This window comes from Squalius cephalus, assembly GCF_949319135.1.
Source record: "Squalius cephalus genome assembly, chromosome: 22".
Lineage (NCBI taxonomy): Eukaryota > Metazoa > Chordata > Actinopteri > Cypriniformes > Leuciscidae > Squalius > Squalius cephalus.
Genome location: NC_137143.1, coordinates 29569303 through 29582963, shown reverse-complemented (window position 1 = coordinate 29582963; position 13661 = coordinate 29569303). Strand labels below are relative to the sequence as shown.

The following is a 13661-nucleotide window of genomic DNA, read 5'->3' as shown; positions in this document are numbered from 1 at the left end:
TGTTGCGTTCATATTTCATTTGAACCGTACCAGACTTCATTTGGAAGCGGACTGAGACTCATCTTTTCAGCAGTCTCGGTCCGCTTGTTTGGTTTGGATGGCAGCGTTCACACTTATTCAAATGAACCACACTAACAGAGCAATTCAGGGTTCACATCCTTAATTGTTATGAAATAATGGTCACAGTTAAAAATATTCTTAATGACCCTGAAAAAATAAGTAAAATATTGTTTTCTTCCATTTTGTGGTGAAATATGACCCGGGCATATATGCTCTTGACAGGATTTGTGAGATTCACCCTAGGAGAAATATCTTTACGGTTATAAAAATACCATAACGTAAATACAGATGCCCACACACACACAGCAGGTATCTGTGTTGATGAGGAAATGCCCTCCAGCACAATGCTGGGGTCAGTTTTTTCCATGGATACAGAGCAGACTTCTGTGTTTCCATAACAACGCTATGTTGCCATGAACACCTTGTGAGCATGTAATTAGGTGCACTTGTTTAGCTCCATAATCGCTTCATTCAAGCCTATTTTTGAAACCCAGTGTTTTCTTAATTACTTGTCTCTAAATGTGGACATCATTTTTTTTCCCACCGGTGACTCATTTTTAACACCCCCTCCCCACACTTAGGCTAATTAAGCTAAACACTGTGTTAATGTGACATGATGATGAGAGAATGCACCAAAGCCTAATCAAGTAGCAAAACAACAAGACCATGCAAACGATCATATCCTATTCATTACAAGAGGTGAGCGAGTCAAAAAGTGTAGAATTTCCTGTGCAGAATTCCACCCCCAGCATCTCAACTACAGATCAACAGATATTGCTTTTTTTGACCAATACAGATACAGATTAGTCTTGTATAACTGTTTAATAACCAAAATGTAAAACTAATTTTAATTAGTTTTCTTTCTGCTCTTTGCCACAATTAATAAATAATCATTAGACTACAACAATAAAAACACAACAGTATTTATGAAAAGTACTTATCATTATTGTTATTATTGGCGATGATAATTGTTAACGATAGATTTGTGAGCATTTAGAATAATCAAATATTTTGACAAAAAAATTATATAATGGCAATTATAATAATAATTTTATATTATATAATAAGTTTTACAAAATACTTGCTTGTCAGTTCATTTTCTTTGATCTTTGATTTGGGTCTAATTATTAATCCTCACATTTCTTGCTTGATAATGAATGGCTATTCTTTATCAAATGGCTGTTAAGTCATTATGCAAACAATACATTAAATAAGTTCTGCTGCCGTTCTTTAGAGACCCACAAAATGGTGCCATTTATCGGTAGATAAATCTGATCAAATTGAAAAGTGTGAAAACTCTACAATATTGGCAAACAAATATCTGTCTCTCTCTTCTCACAGCACTTGGAAGGCATGCAACCTGTCAGTGTCTTTATCATGCTCAACCACACTGAGCGTAGCTTTACGCTTCTTCTCAGGAGACTTTCACAGCAATGACACTGAACAGAGAGAAGGCCTAGGGGGAAGAAAGGATGTCCTCTATTACCTTGCGTGCCTTTGGAGGGAATTCACTTCACAGGTAGGAAGGGAAATACGCAGTGGTTGGGTTTGTGCCTGGGGTGGGGGGGCTGTGATCTCAGCACGGAAGGGAACAGCGTGTTGTGTTGCTCCGGGAAGGACTGGGATTGGGACAACGAGGAGGAAGGGAAGACGCCACGGGACACCCAGCCGCAACAGACGGAGGAGAGTTGCGTCAGAGAGCAGATTCAGGAACACCGTGAAACTAGGACTGTGGGAATTGGAAGTTGAAGTAGAGCAAACAGCACTGAAGTATTGCACACGCACACAGGTCACGTACACACTGCAGCTAAATACAGTTGTCACTCCTCCAGAACGAGTGCTTAATCTCGTTTTGTAAACACAGAGTTTGGTCATTTATGGATCTGACAACTGCATTCTGGAACTGAATTCACTCCTGAAAACTTACTGGTGACAACTACATTAAACCCATGCTGTATGTGCCAAACTGAACTTAAATTAGCTCAGAATTTTCGGACAATTTTGCAGTTTTCAATTTTGCTACAACAAACCTGGAAGCTCTAGTAATGCTGAAGACCTGAAGATGCGTCAGTACGTCAGCCATCACATGTTTGAGAGTGACTACAGTATTTCAAACACTACTGGTCAGTTGCATATAACCTGTGTCTCAACTAGTCTGACCACCTAGCAGTTTGCCAAGGGGTATACTTTTGGATTCTAAATGTTACAATCTACATTTTTATGTAACTGACTTTAAATAAAATGGTGACCCGTTTTAAAGCAAAAAAAATAAATAAAAAGATGACTAACTATAAGCAGTTTATGCAACCGGCTGCACCATGTAGAACTAAACTGAGAAATCTTTAAAAAAAAAAACAACAACTGCAGAATTTGAAATGAGGTAGCAAACAGGATGCAGAATTCAAATTCAAATTCGAATAAGGAAATTTGAAATTCAAAAGTAATTTAACTGATTCTTAAATACAAACATGTCAAAACAAATGTTTATAGGCATTATGGTAGACAGGCAAATGTTTGAAATGCCATCATGTTCATTTTTCTTATTTAAAAAAAAAATGTATTAAACTTCTATGGACCAGGGTGGAAGAACGCTTCATTTTCCAGAATGCATTAACTGAGTTGAATGTCTTTGAATTGCATTTCAGTAAATTCCACTTACAGTCATTCCACTTCAAATTCCAATTCAACTTCCCGTGGGGTTTGGCCCATTCAATTTAAATTCACACTCATGAATAGAAAGGAAGCCGATTTCTCAGTTCTGGAATTTACACAATAAGTCAAGTCACCTTCATATATATATATATATATATGCTTTTTACAGCTTTACAATAATAATAATAGGAAATTAATTGAACAGAGATTGTTTTGTCTGTACAGCAGCTCTAAAAGAAAGTCATTGTCCAATTTAAGGTAGGTTTTTGATAGATTATTTTCCATTGTAAAACACAAACAAAGTTATACTTGCAAACCAAATCCAGAATTGTCACAGAGCTTAATAAGGACAATAAGCCTATTTGAGAACAACTTATGTCAGGAGAAAAAAGGAGTCACTACATCCTGTCAAATTCTGTGTAGCTAGAGGGGAAAGTGACAATTCAGAGGCAGGTCAGGGAATTGAATGAAAAACCATCACCGTCTTGGAACTAAATGGGTTTGAGGCACACAGCTGGTGAAGTCTCTCTCTTTCTGCCCTCATCTATTTTCTCCATCTTTCACCCTGGCGGGACCTTTCGGAGAGCACAAGGGGGGGAAAAAAACACAAGGAGTGAGCTAATAAGCATTCTCAGTGGTCCCAACTCTGACGTGTAGAGAAAGGTCATTCCAGATATATTTACTTATAACAGCACAATGCATTATGGGGACGGCACTCATAAAATGCAAAGAGCATACAATATAATTCACAGCGTGAGGGAAGCGCTTTAGATCTCTGACAGCTTTTGCATATGTGATTGCAATCAAGTATCCAGCGCCTTGCCTTGTTCAATCAAAAGCCTTTAATTGAGGTCGGACATTAAAGAGAGAAGCATCTGCGGGACGTCCCCATGGTCAGCTCAGACCCAGAGATGAGCTTCTATATTAAAGTGTAAATATTCAAACGGTGCCATTGCTCAAACAGCTTGTCTGAACCAGACCAAGAAGTCATTTGGTTTAATGCTTTAAGATGCAGACCCACCACAAGGGAAATTGTCTGGTGACAGCCACTATTGCTCTTAAAATGCTTCCCTGCCAAGAATCTTAAACCCATCACCTGCTATGAAAGCCTCCTAAGGGGAGCGTGCTGAGAATTTCGACCAGATGGATATCCGGCGCCAACCGGAGCACTTCGGATACAGGTCGAGTCGAGCGTTCCTTGAATGTTTTGTCAATGTCGACTACTTTGCCAAGTGAAACAGCAGCCTGGGCAATTGCCTTGCGAATCATGAATAAGTTATTGAGAGGTTTCCTTGGCGATAAGGTTCACTGACATCTTTTGGACTGTGCGATAGCTCATGCTAATATGGAGGGGATGACGGATGGTGCTAGCCTTAGATAGCTTTGTCAGTGTCACAGCCCCCGTTCCCTGCTGGGTCCCGAGTAGCCCGGACCGGGCGGCAGCGGGCACGGAGAGAAGCACGTGGCTCAAGTGTCTGGAGAGACACCAGTGACAAAAAGCAAGCTCTCGATCTCCTAACTCAAATAACTACTTGCCTGAATCCCATATTTCTCCGTGACCTTAAAGGAAATGACAGCTCTCATCTGGGAGTTGGTGTCAGGTCAAAATACAATTGTTTTTTCTCTTGCTACCCTTCTCCTCTACCAATGACAAAGAAAATGGATGTTTGTCGGCAGGAATTCACCATCGATATAATGACGCTCTCACTTTTCCTTTCAAGGCTGGACCTGAAACCTCATTTTAAATTAGACGAATGCAAAATGTAGGCAGTTAATTGCCAGTGTCCAGTGCTGTGTAATAACCCACTGCCATAAAAGACAAAACTAAACACATTTACAACCCATTTCAATTTCATAAAGTGATATTTTTTTCCTCTTAAAACTATTTTTTTTTTGTTTATGGAGGTTTAAAGTCAAGTTCACCCTCTGCATAAATACCAACTTTCCTAATCTATTTCTAATTGCTTTTATTGTTAACCAGCATTTTCAAAAATATCATGCTCTGATGCATCATTAGTGTTAAGAAAGTACACTCTGATTTCACATCAGTTTGCACAAACAGTTCTGGTCCATTTGTGCAAAGGCTACAATCTGTCAAGGTTACAGGAACGTGTCTTTCCAGATAAAGCAGCACGGATGATCAGAACATGGGGAATATCGCCTGGAAATGATGCATGACCGTTTGGGCTCTGCTGCATGCGAAGGAGTCCAGACCTTTGTCCCGGAGCACAGAGGGGTGTTGGACCACCGTTCTGCTGATCACTAGAGCTGAAAAGCCTCATGTGAAATGCCCAAGTCATTGGTTTTCTAAACACACCAAAATGGAACCAGACTGATACACATCCTTTATATATACAGGCCTTTAAAAGTGACCTCGTTTGACCCCATTTACTTTCTTAATACATGTTATTAGTATCATTCATCAGTGCACATTGTTTCATCAAATAACATTAAACTGTCAAATCAAATAACCATGTACAGTAAGCATTTTAGGCTTTCTAGCCTTTCTAAAATTTTACAATATTGCAGTAATCATGTTTGTTTTAGTTAATGTTAATTAAATAAAGGTTATTGTAACAATAGCAAATATTTTTAGAAAAGATAGTGTTACGCTTTGGAGGGTTAACCTGACTTTCAACCTCAACGTCCTGGTTTCAAAATCTTTCTCAAAAATGGGTGTTCAGTAGTCCTTCACAAACCAATGCAAACTTGCATAAAAATCTGGGTCCATTCAGGTGTGTAATGTCCACTTTCTACAATCAAATAACTTCCTGATTCACAGAATCAGGTTCTGCCCATTTATTTTATTTTATTTTTACTGTTGAATATCCCGTTTCGCTCAGAAATACGAAACATTATGTAAAATAGGTTGCGAAAGTGGTTCCATGTTTGTGCAACTCATTCAGCGTGCTGTGATTCAGATACATTTCCATTTGCAGGTGTACAGACATCATAATATCATAATTATATATGTGCATCTGAAAGCTATAAATAATGTGAGGTTGCAATTAAACATTCTAACTGACTCAAACAACTGATTTATTACTTGAAGGCGTCAGTTAAATAGAGATTCAGAACGGCACACAGCTAGAGCCTCATGATGAAAGTGGAACAAGCTCTCATAACAATAATGAAGTCACGATTTTATTACAACCCAGGTCTGATAACACATTTATGCCTGAGTCTTAAGTAGCCATTTCCAACCCTTAAGCGTTTGGCTAATCATTAAAATCCCATACTTTTCACTACCTTGACATATATCTTTTCAAACGCTTTTCAATAGTGTTTTTTCCCCCAGCGTATAATGTTCAAAACAGAACTACTATTATTGACAAGTCAAGTGTGAGACATTAATTTAGATTTAATTAAACTATATCTATCAGTCGGATCAAAGTCGAGAAAATTCAATATGGAGCATATCCGAGGGGTCTTTCTTATTCACCTCTCTTCCTCTCCATCTCTTCTCCTACCACTTATTTACAGATTAGGGTCTCGGTTTTCTTTCAAACGCTATAAATGTTGGGCCGAAAGTGTTTTTTATTCTTATTTACCAATTTTCTCACTTTGCAAGGCGCTTGAGAAACTTGACAGACACTTGGCAGGCTCAATGCCCCTCGCATCAAGGGCTCCTCTTTCATCTCCTCAAAAAAAAAAAAACTATAGGCTTTGTTTTTGTTTTTTCTATCTCTGCTCTGAATCTTTCAGATAGCGAGCTGGTGTGGGCAGGCATGAGTCAGCCGCTCGCACTGTGACTCGAGTTAATCATGAATAATTGGCCCAGGCTACTAGTGAGGCATATGCTAAGAATGAGTGACTAATTATGCCTTTGGCTAGATGCTAGTGACCCCTCAGCCTGTTTGAGGAGTCGCAGCACGTTACTAATATAGGGGAGAGGTATAAACAAACAGGAATCCGGCTGTTTAGCTCCACTTGCCCAATTACAAGGATCCAATTAGAGAACAGAATCCCAGAGCCAGTAATACAATTTATGACCGAGGCGGGGATTTTATCTGCGAAAACTAAGCACACTAGTCGTAATCTCAACAGCCACGCCATCTTTAATTTGGCGTATGGACTACTCTAGGCCTTTTTCACACTGTGAACTCATTTGGCTAAAGAAAAAGAAAACTTAATTTATGATGCTGTCAGCTTTTACTGCACTATGTCTAGATGCTTCTGAATGTAAGAACAAATCCTACATGAAAAATGTGCAATTAACCTTCTAAAATGTGCAAATAACCTTCTGATGCTAAACCAAAAGACTCTTTTTCTCGTTCAATAAATCATAATAATATTATTAAACCTTAAAGCGATAGTTCACCCAAAAATGAAAATTCTATCATTAATTACTCACCATCATGTCGTTTCAAACCCGTAAGACTTTCATTCATCTTAGGAACACAAATGAAGGTCTTTTTGATGAAATCTGAGATCTTTCTGTCCCTTCATTGACAGCTACGCAACTACCACTTTGACGCTTCAAAAAGTTCAGAAAGAGATCGTAAAACTAATCCATATGAATTGAGTAGTGCAATTTTTTTTCTAAAGAGACTCAATCGCTTTATATGATGAACAGATTAAATTTAGGCCTTTATTCACATTTAAACATTGATCAGCGGACATAAACAGAAGCTCAACCGAACCTGCTTGAAGCGTGAGAACAAACGTATTTTTGCGCGTCAAGCGAACATGCTTGAGTTTACCACAACTGATGTGTGAGTTGATGAATATTTATATGTGAATAAAAGACTAAAGGATCTCTTTATGAAACGTCAAAGTGGTAGTTGTGTAGCTGTCTATGGAGGGACAGAAAGCTCTCAGATTTCATTAAAAACATCTTCATTTATGCTCTGAAGATGAACGAAAGTCTTGTGGGTTTGGAACGACACGAGGGTGAGTAATTAATAAAATAATTTAAATTTGTGTGTGAACTATCCCTTTAAAATCAAAATAGTTTTGATAGGATTTATAATTCTCAACAGATCTGCATAGTTTGCCAGTAAACTCAATATCTGTAAATAAGCATTAGAACATGACTATGCAAAATGCTTGATAAAGAATAAGTTTCCAACCAATCCATCCAGCATGTGTTCTTTATCCAACACTTCAATGTCCCTCGGAAAGACTGGGCAAAGAGCAGCTCCATTTAAAATTGGAGCGGTGCTGAGTGCCAGTTGCCAAACTCAGTGGGATGCTTTTAAGGCCCAAGACTGGCACGATCATCTCAATTTTTTATTCTTTTTATTTATTTATTTGTATTTTTCAACTGCAGACAAGTGCGTAGCAGTCTGCCAGTCTGTGAACACCCAGACAAAACTCTGAGGATATCTGGTATACTAACACACTAGAGCACAGACACTGTTTTAAATACAGACTCAGGAGAGATTTTGTTTGTTGGCTAATTAGCCTAATGCTGACTGGTTTTTCAGCCGCCATTGTTATAATTGCAGCCAGTTTATGCCGCTGACCTTTTTTTCAGCTGCATTTTTTGCATCTGCAGTCTTTATTAGTGCAAATTTTATGCAAGGACATGTTTTTTAATGTCTTGCTTGGTAATGTTGTGTGTGTGAGAGAGAGAGAGAGAGAGAGAGAGAGAGAGAGAGAGAGAGAGAGAGAGGGAGAGAGGGAGAGAGGGAGAGAGAGTGTGTGTGTTGTGTTGTGTTGTGTTGTGTACCAGATATACATTTGCAATTCAGGACTGACTGCTGCTTTATCAGTATTGCATTTTCCTTGGAGTCTTTCTTTGAAGACGTGAAATGATCATTTCAGCACTATGCTGACCATTCCTTCGTGACACCATCAAGGCTCAGACTGTATGCATTTATGGCCTTCAGTTCTTCGCCTTCAATGAAAGAATCTATTTCCAAAGAGAAAGACATTGAGGTTGACTATGAACCGTGCCTTTAAGGCCACAGTACCTTTAAAATACAACCAAACATTACACAGAAAAAGACAAAACAGCACGCCTCTGATCTCATAAAATTGTGCAAATGAGAGACATAATTTTTTAATACCAAAAATGTTAAAATAAAGACTGAAATCAGAAATGTATTATTAGTATTGTATTATTTAAAAATGTAATGAAAATAAAAACAACAACATTTACTTCTTTGAATGGTCCCTTTGAAGGGACTAGGAAGTGAGGCAACTCTATATATTTTGGAGCACAGCTAATGACTCTCTGAACAGTTCTTAAGAGACATCTAAAAAACCATCTTTGACAGACACACAGTCCTTGAATGGGTTTCCAAGACAAAGAAAAAGTGTAGAGGTGTTGGCAGCAGGTGTCATCTGTTCTAAAAGGATGGTGCTGAAAACTGCCCTTAATGAAACAGGCCTTTACAAAGGGCCAAACAAGAACAGTGCTTATCCAGCAAAAGCGCTGCTAGATGGAGTGTAAAGTGCACACATTTTCCATGACGCCACAGTAATGAGGTTTTATATTGGACTGGCTTCTAACTCACAACCCACCAGCCCAGTGGTATCTACTGCTGCTTCTCCATACCGCTTCATCTCTGTTTCTCAGTTCATCCCTACAGCCAAAACAAACCTGCTGCACCAAAATACCATCACGTTTAAACATAATCATATTGCAAAATCTACTAGGACCAACTTGGAATGGCAGTTTTCTATGTGATTTGTTTCAAGGGTGTTGTAAGAGCCCACCTCTAATTTCTCTGGTATTCTGTTCACTAGATACATTGTACAAAGCATAAGTCCTGCTTACGACAACAAGTCCAAGTAAAAGAACAATTATTTCATTAACTGTATTAAAACATTGCCTGTTTCCTGTCTGATCTTTTGGTTCACATCAGCCTCAACTAGTTTAATGTTGTGTAATACATCAAATAATTAATAAAAAACTGCTTTTATAAAAAAAAAAAAAACCTTGTAAGAGCCTTTCAGTAGCTGCACCCGTTTAATAACATGACCTTCATTACTATGTGACATTATTCTTCTGCTTTTCGCAAATCAGGAGTCAAAAATCAAATCGATAGCGCGGCACCGGGGAGATTAAATTAAGCATGGCACAAACTGATTAGCTCATTTCATTTTGTTTCAGAAACTCTGCCAGCACGCCATAGAGGCAGATGCTACACCAGTTCAGGATAGAAAACTCACTCAGCATTCCTCCCCTCTTGACCAAATCATGGACCCACATGTGTTTGGGCTCACAGCTGTTCTTACGAATATATCTACAGGGGGAAAAAAGCACTAATTTTTGCTGAAAGATGATGAAGTGTTGCCTTAAGTATTAATAAAGTGTAGGTAAGTCATGTGCATTAATCACTGTCTCTGTGCAAAGGTGTTCCTCAAGGGTCCGTCCGCTGAATCTTGGAATTTATCCGATTCTCCAGCCGGTCCTGATGAAACACAGTCCGTATTACACGCACACATGCAAATGAATGAATAAAATAAAAATGAAAAGCAAGGACTCTAAAGCCCACTAATACTTTATCATGGTCACGGTGGCCGTCAGACAACAGGCTCCTTGGGAGTCCACCTCACCGCCGGCCAATAAAGAAAGCCGACATGGTGCAGATTACCAAATGATGCTCCAGCATACATAATAGAGATCATGTAACTTCTCAAACGCACAGTTTCTCTCTGCACACTAATTAAATCAATGGAGAGACCTGGGTGAGAGAGAGAGAAAGAGTGAGAGAAAGATTGGTTGGTGAAATAATGAAGCGCTTTAAAAATGATCTGTGCTACTGTGGGCCCGCTGGCCCAGACAGACTTGAGTTGAGGAGGGATATGCAATATGCAACCAAATAGGCGAGGTATATTAATCTTGGCATGCCTCTGAGCTCCGGCTAAATGAGATGGTCCCTGCGCAACTGCCTCAAATTTTGATTTTCCCCCCCACCTTCTTTTTTCCATAGATTGGTGTCCGTAGTCCTCATTGATTTAATGTTTAAAGCTCCCTTCCTCCCCGTACCTGGTTTGGAATTACAATGGAGTCTGACAAAGCAAACTGATGAAACTCTGTATCTTCACAAGAGGCGTCAGCGTGAAGCATGGAGACGGATACCCATGCAAATACATTTTCCTTACAGCTGTCTGGCATCTCAGCACGCCGCCTGAGGGGAAACGTACGCATGTTGGATACAGACGGCCAGGTTTACTGTCATAAGAGTCATTTAGGAGTTTTAGGATGACATCAAATCTCAATTTCTGACATCCTTTATAGCGAAAGGCATGTTTTATGAGCGAGAATTCTCTGTTTGGACAGCGTTCGTTATTATTTCCGCATGCAAAGCCATGATTGAACATGACCGGGGTTTGTAAAGATTACTTGAGCTTTAAAAGCAAAGAGCATCTTTCATGTGCACAGTATTACAGTTCTCACAAGAGTCACTCCTTTTTTTTCCGAGCGCAAAATAAATATTTAATATTTGGCAAAGTTGCTGAGCCGCAGCGAGCTGGGCAAACCTTACACACAGTTTTGTTTGGTGGGGGATGAAGTCGAAGGCTCTTCATCATTAGAGGCGATCTTATCGCGTCACGAGGGACCTCACGCTAATATTTGATTTCCTCAAGCTTTTCTGCCCAACAGACCTGGTTATGACAAGGCATATGCATACATCATATCACACGACTCAATAAATAATGATATGCTTATGCACTTAAATGCACCGAATTTTAAAAACTCATCATACGAAACTAAACTAAAATGTGCTTTCCTGCAAGAGATCAAAAGTATATCATTTCAGTTTCTGGTGTCATGAACAATTCGGTTAAAATTCATGTTAAAACACTTCAGATGGCAGAGATCAGGGGTGCCCAATCCTGTTCCTGGAGATCCACCTTTTCCAGCAAAGTCCAGCTCCAACACTGAGCAAAAACACAAAAAACAAGCTAATTAAGATTTTCAGGATCACTTGACAATTACAGACTGAACTGAACTCTGCAGGTAGGTAGATCTCCAGGAACAGGATTGGACACCCCTGGCATAGATCATTTTGTTGGAATTTTTAATCAGGCATTGTATAGAGTACCCATTTAAAGTTCTTTCAGCCAATGGGATTGCTTTGAGGTCTTCAAATTGTTCATGACATGGGCACCACATTGGTACAGCTTGTACTAATGCTGTATTAGAGTATAAGATCCATACTTTAGTTTCATAAGTCTCCAAACAGGGTCAGAGCAAACAAACCTATGCTACCACCACTGAGAGAAACACTCGTGACATGCTATTATTGACTCTGGCTTACTTGTATGTTTTTCCTTTCATGCTAAAAGGTTGAGTGAGGTACTTGCCGATGATAAGACAAGTTGTATATCACAAAGATTTATTAAATCCATTTTCCCCTAGAGAGAGAACAAACACAATGTGTACTATTTACCAGAGCCACTCAAAGAGCAAAGATGAATGATGCGGAAAGAGCTTCCTCTCAGGTAAAAGGCAGATAGTATCTTGAACAGAGCAGGGCATTGTAATCAAAACTATCTGACCTCTATCTGTAGTGCCGTACACCGGAGGGCCCAGTCCGATGGGACGTATACGTTGAGGACATCAGTCATACGGGTCAGTCTGACCTAACGGCTTAGCCATACAGCAAGGTTATATGAATACAGCCTCAAAAGACTAAGTGTCCGTGAGGAAAGCATTAGAGGTCGAGGTGGATTATGAAGGATCCGACCCCTGTGCGCAGCTTAGGCAAATCTTTCTGATCTATTGTTCAAAACGCCTGGTGTTCGCTTTGTGACAGCCTCTATTTGAAACCTATCTGCACCGGTGCTGCAGCATAAAACAATGGGGCAATTTGTTTTACCTTATCTCGCAAATGAGCGATGCACCTTCGAGTGACAGCATCTTTATGCTGCATCGTAGCATTGCCGCAAAGCGGAACATTAATACACAAAGCTAATTGATGGCAATTGTAAGTAGGTGCACGGCACAGTGATATTGGAGAGGCTTTGAAAATTGTCACAGGAGAGGGTTTGTATGGGGCTGATGATTGTGTGGGAAATAATAGCTGGCTCGGGGTCTTGGCTGTTTCTAGGTGTTGTCGGAAATTGAAAACTGCTGAGGCATTTCAACATCAACTCCTCATATTATGGAGCGGCTTTCTGCGTTGTTTTCCGCATGCAGCATTATTCTGTAGCTTTTTCTCCAAATGCTGGACTTCCCACGTTTACCACATGAAATAGATCAGTATTGGACTTATTTAAACAATTAAAAGAAAAAACATGATTGTGATTTCTTCCAATATTTGAGCGTAAATCTCATGAAAACTTGCCCAGGTTATTTCACACCAAAACCAATAAAAGAAACGGGAAAAAGAAGAAAGTTACATTTTGTATAAATATATTAGTTTCTTTAAGGGTCATTCATGTGGTTTGTGTTATTTTCATGAAGATGAAAATCAATTCTCCTGAATTCTCTTTTGAGTTTGCTTGTAATTCTCAATATTCTAAAAAGTGATTCACGTTACTGTTCTAAAATATATTTAGAAATTTTCAATGAAATTTTTTTTTTTAATGAAATACTGATGTAATCCAGCAAATATAAATAAAATTCAGTAAAACAAATTTTATAAATTATAAAAAATTATAAATAATTGATTTGTCATTAAAATAGCCACAAAGAAAAAAATAATATAATATTCTTTTTTTATTATTATTTTGGGATGAAATATGGCCCATGAAATGTTTATGACCGATTCAGCCATGATAATAGAATAATAAAGACACCTACTTAAATTCCATCTGATTGCTGATTGAATATCAAACCATGTCCATTCAGACCCAGAAAATCTGATAAACTGTGTACAAAACATAATTAGCAATAATTAGCAATGTCGGACGCATAATTTAGGACCCCGCTGATTTAGGTTTTGTAATTAACTGTTCTTAATTAAACATGAAAGTGAATGGCATCAGTGAGTTTTTAATACAGATGCTCTTGGCTTATTAAAGTCAGTAAAGCACTGTGGCCTGTC

At 38.8% G+C, this 13661-nt stretch overlaps 1 protein-coding gene across 11 annotated transcripts in view; it reads right to left on the bottom strand.

Annotated features, from left to right (window-relative positions):
* Positions 1–13661, bottom strand: part of camta1b (calmodulin binding transcription activator 1b) — a 275440-nt gene that overhangs the window by 212218 nt on the left and 49561 nt on the right. The gene's annotated exons all lie outside the window — the stretch shown is intronic.